A 4,930-nucleotide genomic window follows, 5' to 3' on the forward strand; every position below is an offset into this window, starting at 1 on the left:
ATATCCAAACTATATCACTTGCTGTCCTGACTAATATTGTTAATCCCTCACAAAGCTCTTTACTGTAGAGTCCAGATATAGTCTCATGCTTCTCAATATAATATTCCAAGTCATTGACATGTTGATATGATGAAACTAATTGGCCTTTGCAGATTCTAATCCAATGCTTTCATTTGGCAAATGAGGAGACAGAGGCACAGAGAAGGAAAAGAATTTGCACAAGGTCATGGCCAGCAAATGATAGAAACGGGTTCACACCCCTACTTGTCATTTGCTATGCCTTGATCAACCTATTGTCCAGCTAAAAGACCTGCTGCCAAAAATTGAAAAATAGCTCATGCAAAGCTCTTCATCATGAGTCAGGATTCAGACCCTCTCCACTTAGTACCCCAGCCCCTTAGCTGTATTCCTGTATAGCCTTGATGCTGCTCAGAATCTCAGTGTGAGATTTCATGTGCCCTGTCAGAACACAGTTTTTTGTTTGTTTGTTTGTTTGTTTGTTTGTTTTTGAGACAGGGTCTGGCTCTGTCGCCCAGGCTACAGTGCAGTGGTGTAATTTTGCTCACTGCAACCTCCACCTCCTGGGCTCAAGCCATCCTCCCACCTCAGCCTCCCAAGTAGCTGGGATTATAGATGCATGCCACCACACCTGACTAATTTTTGTATTTTTTGTAGAGAGGGGGTTTTGCCATGTTGCCCAGGCTGGTCTCAAACTCCTGAGCTCAAGGGATCCATCTGCCTCAGCCTCCCAATGTGCTGGGATTACAGGTGTGAGCCACTGCGCCCTCAGAACATAGTCTTGAGGGGGACTCTGAAGAAAGCTTCCTGTGTTGGCATTAAAGGAATAAAGAAAGGTCCATTTTACTTCCACTTTCCTTGTCAACAAGACCAGGTCCATGGAAGATTCTTCTCTAATGCATACTCATTCATCTGGCTCCCTCATGCTTCATGGCCTCAGAGCTGAATCCTTGATTCAGAGGTGCTCTGACCTGAGGAGAATGTTCCTCTCCTCTAATTCAGGCACTATACTTCTTTTAGTACAACCTAAGATAGCACTAGCTTTGGGGGCAACCATATATTAACTGCAAAGAATCAAAAAGCAAGGAGGAAAAGCAACTGAAAGAAGCAAGAATTTTTAGCCTGAAAATGAGAAAATTCAGAGAAAGCATACTATTTTCATATTTTTGAAGGATTGTCATGGGACAGGAAAATTTGATTTCTGTAAGAATCCAAGGAGAAGAATAAGAGTGAACCTCTAAGGAAACAGATGTATAGGTCTAGAAACTGAGGCTTTGAGAGTGTAAATGACTCACTTGCATCCACACAGCACATTTTTTACCAAAGAGGAATGTCAACTGAGACCTCCTAAAGAGTCAAATAGCTGGAGACAATTGGGCAACACAAACTTAGGTTCAAATCCAGTTGCCACCACTTCCTCCCTTGGGTGGAAATTCTCTGAACCTTCTCATCTACAAATACTAGTGCAAACCTGCTGGGGCTCTTAAAATCAAATGACACTCTGTGGATGATGTGTCTATCATGGGGCTCAGCTCATACTGACACTCAATCAATCTCACTTCTCTCACCCTTCCCCTTTTCACACCACATCATCTCTTGCTTTCCTGTAATTTGAACAGCAGAGGATTCACTTTAACCCAGTGTCCAGAGTAGGGTTTTCTTGCTTTAATTGAAGGACAGTTACACTTAGCTCATCCATTGCCTGGTCCCACAAGAGAATCAAGCCACAACAACATCAGCAGGAGAGTAGGTGCTCAGAAAGCATCTGGTAGTACTGAAGAATATGGGAAAATAATGCTTCTGCCACACCCTGCACCTTACTGGCTGTCTCCATGAGCACCTCATCCATTACCTTCCCAGCAAAAGCAATTGTCTGTTCCCTCCTGTCACCAAAGCTGATGCTCCATTTGCCTCAGCCATGCATGCCAAACTGAGTTCTCAGAATATACTTTGCCAGATCCAACCTCCAAACCTTTGTCTAGACTCTTCTCTATGCCTGGAATTTTTCCCTCTCTTTTTCTATAAGGTAAACATCTTATCCATTCTTCAAAATTTGGATGATTGCACATCATCTTCTGCAGACCTTTCCTGTGGTCTCCAGACTTGTTAGTCTTGGCTTTGTTTAAAATGAATTGAATTGCCACATACAAAAGACTCAATAAAAACTACCTTTTATCATCATTGCCAGCCCCATCATCACTGGCTGGAGTGTCATCTGCCTTGGAGGCATAGCTACGGAAGTCTAGAGAGCACTGGAATGGTAACTAAACAGTGAGTACAGCAGGGTTCTCACACTTTTGGACGGGTGGGGGTTCTACAGTAATTTTATTGTAACAGAGAAACTAAGCTGCAATAAGTCTATATGATTAGAGCAGACGGTGGCTGTCTTTCCAAAGGGTGAAGCCTGAGTCCAGCCGGCAGCACACAAAGCCCAGAATATCCTCTTTCCTGGCACTATCCTGCACCGCCTGACTCATGGTGTGAGATGGGTGACTGTACAACCACATTCAGTGAAGATAAGAGGTCTCACTGGGTAGAGGCAACAACCCAACAGGAGACAATTACACAATCGGTGAAGAAGATGCGGAGATAAAATGCAGTTGCCTACTCTCCACTATTATTTGGCAAGAAAGTTGAGAGTATGGCATAAGCAGAAACTTATGTTCTTTGTTCTTAAATAAATCCCAATAGAAATGGGGTTATTATCAAACAAGCAGTAGAATGAGATGAACATCTAGGTTAGATAAAAGTATTTGTGCATAAGGAAAAGAACAGCAATGATAAGAGAGAAGAGATGGCCTTCTCTTTTACTTAAATAAGACAGGAAACAGCATCTTTTATTTTCCTTGCTGCAGTGGCTCGTTAGTTTTCATAAAACACAGTTTCTGCAATACGGTATATTGATAAGGTTGCTCCATCACGGGAGGACAAACATGAGGCTGACTATTAATGCCAGAACTAGGTCTGCTCTCACAGCCTCTAATGAGTGCCGTTTCTCATGAGGAACCCCTGACACCATATGACACTTCAGTTAAATCTTCTGAAATATTGCAAGGGCATGATTGACAGGGTTTTTTTGGTGCTATGACTTTCTTGCACATGTAAACTCTTTCAGAAAAGTTGGCCATAAAAGGATAAAGAAGAGTTTGGCTTAGAGCCACAAAGTTCCAGACACCAGTCATGGGTGCCTCTGCCCTGTGTCACTACATGTTCTTTTCTGAGAATCACAGTCACTGAGAGTCATACATTATGGTTGAAAGAAATGATCCATTTACCACCATCCACCCTCCCTCATCCTCTGTGCAAAGCTCACAAGAGCAGAGGCTGAAAACAGAAAGGTTGTCTCTGTTCCCTCACACCAGGGATATTACTTGGTGACCTGGTAAATAGCATAGGCAAGGTAGCCCACGTTGCCAGAAGCGACCCCTGCCACAGAGATGTGGCCATCCTTTGTCATCCAGATGGAGAACTCCTTGGTCAGCCAGTCCATCTGTTCAGGCTTTAGCCCTGTGAAACAAAACTTGCCAACTTGGTCAGTGATGTGTTGCCAGTTGTGGGAGGAATCCTCCTTCTTCAGAGGAGGATTGTGGGAGTTCTTCTCCTCTTGAGGTTGAAAACCAGCTGAGTCCACATGCTAACGATGCAGTCGGCCATATTTTCACTTCCTGCAACCACTGTTTTTACAAATCCGGAGTGTTCAGAATGGTAGAGGCAATCCAGGCCTCATTGAGAGGAGAGTCACAATACGTGGGATGGATCAAGATTTTCAACTGTGACTCCACACTTTTGGCTTCATCCACATCTTTGCAGATTATAGTAAAGTCTCCCACACGCTCTCCATAAGCCCATGTTTTGGCATATGATTGGCAGAGACAAATGTTAATGCCCTGTTTGATGAAGTGGCACACAGCCCCGGCATTCTTGTTACTGTCACCTCTGGCAAAGCCTTGATGGGCCATGTCAAAGAATGTAGAGATTCTTTTTCTTCACCCCATTGCTATTTCCTTCCACTGCTCTGGACAAGGGTCCTCTTCCATGAGATTATGGGCCCAGGCATGCAGGAGAAGAACACTTTGCGCTGGTATTTTTGAAATGTCCTCCATAGTGCCTGTGAAGTCAGAACCACAAGTCTTGGGGTCATAGTACTGATAAGCTTGTAGCTGTGTGCCAGCATCCCTGAAGTGTGTGATTTCCCTAGGATAGTTTGGGCAGAAAGACATCTCAGCTGAACTTTAAAACCCTTTACAGAAAGCTGGCTCTGATCCTTAAGGCCCCAGTTCGAGAAATAGCCTGCACAGTGACAAACCAGTCGCTTTTCAACACTTCGCTGTTCTTACCCAGGGCTAGTCCTGCAGATGTCTTGCAAAATTCAGCCAGTACCCCAATGAGCAGGTATTCCTTGTCCAAATTTTTTGTGGCAGTCTGGGCCTCTGCCTTGCAGATGTTAGACAGCAGATAAAGCTTTCCGTTGTTGTCCTGGTTGGCACCAATTACCAGATTCACCTTTTTGCTATCAGTGTCTCTCTTAAAGGCTTTGGTGACTCCCAGGATAGGATCTGGAAGTCCCATGTCCACGTGGGCCCGCCAGAAGCTAGTCCTGTTGGAGGCTGCCATGGCAAGGCCCAGTTGGAAGGCAGCGGTGATCCAGGAGGTGATGTAGCCTGAGTGCGGCAGGGCCATGGTGGACGGAGGAGGGCAGTTGAGTAGCTGCAGAACAGAGTGGAGGGCAAGCGGGCCCCTCCCACTTTTTAAAAGCAGTCAGAACACTAACAGGGAAGGCAGCATGACCAGTTCAGAAGGCCACACACAGGGATTTCCACTCCTGGGGTGAATGTACCAATATGTGGGGAAGGACCTAGGCTAATCAAGCCCATGATGTGTAAACCCTGATGCCCTTAAACGTATTGACAAT

At 44.9% G+C, this 4,930-nt stretch overlaps 1 pseudogene; it reads right to left on the reverse strand.

The window, feature by feature from the left end:
• Positions 1–3,385: 3,385 nt before the first annotated feature.
• Positions 3,386–4,698, reverse strand: LOC100971104 (aspartate aminotransferase, mitochondrial-like; annotated as a pseudogene).
• Between the last annotated feature and the right edge of the window lie 232 nt (positions 4,699–4,930).

Source organism: Pan paniscus, chromosome 1, assembly GCF_029289425.2.
Source record: "Pan paniscus chromosome 1, NHGRI_mPanPan1-v2.0_pri, whole genome shotgun sequence".
Classification (NCBI taxonomy): Eukaryota; Metazoa; Chordata; class Mammalia; order Primates; family Hominidae; genus Pan; species Pan paniscus.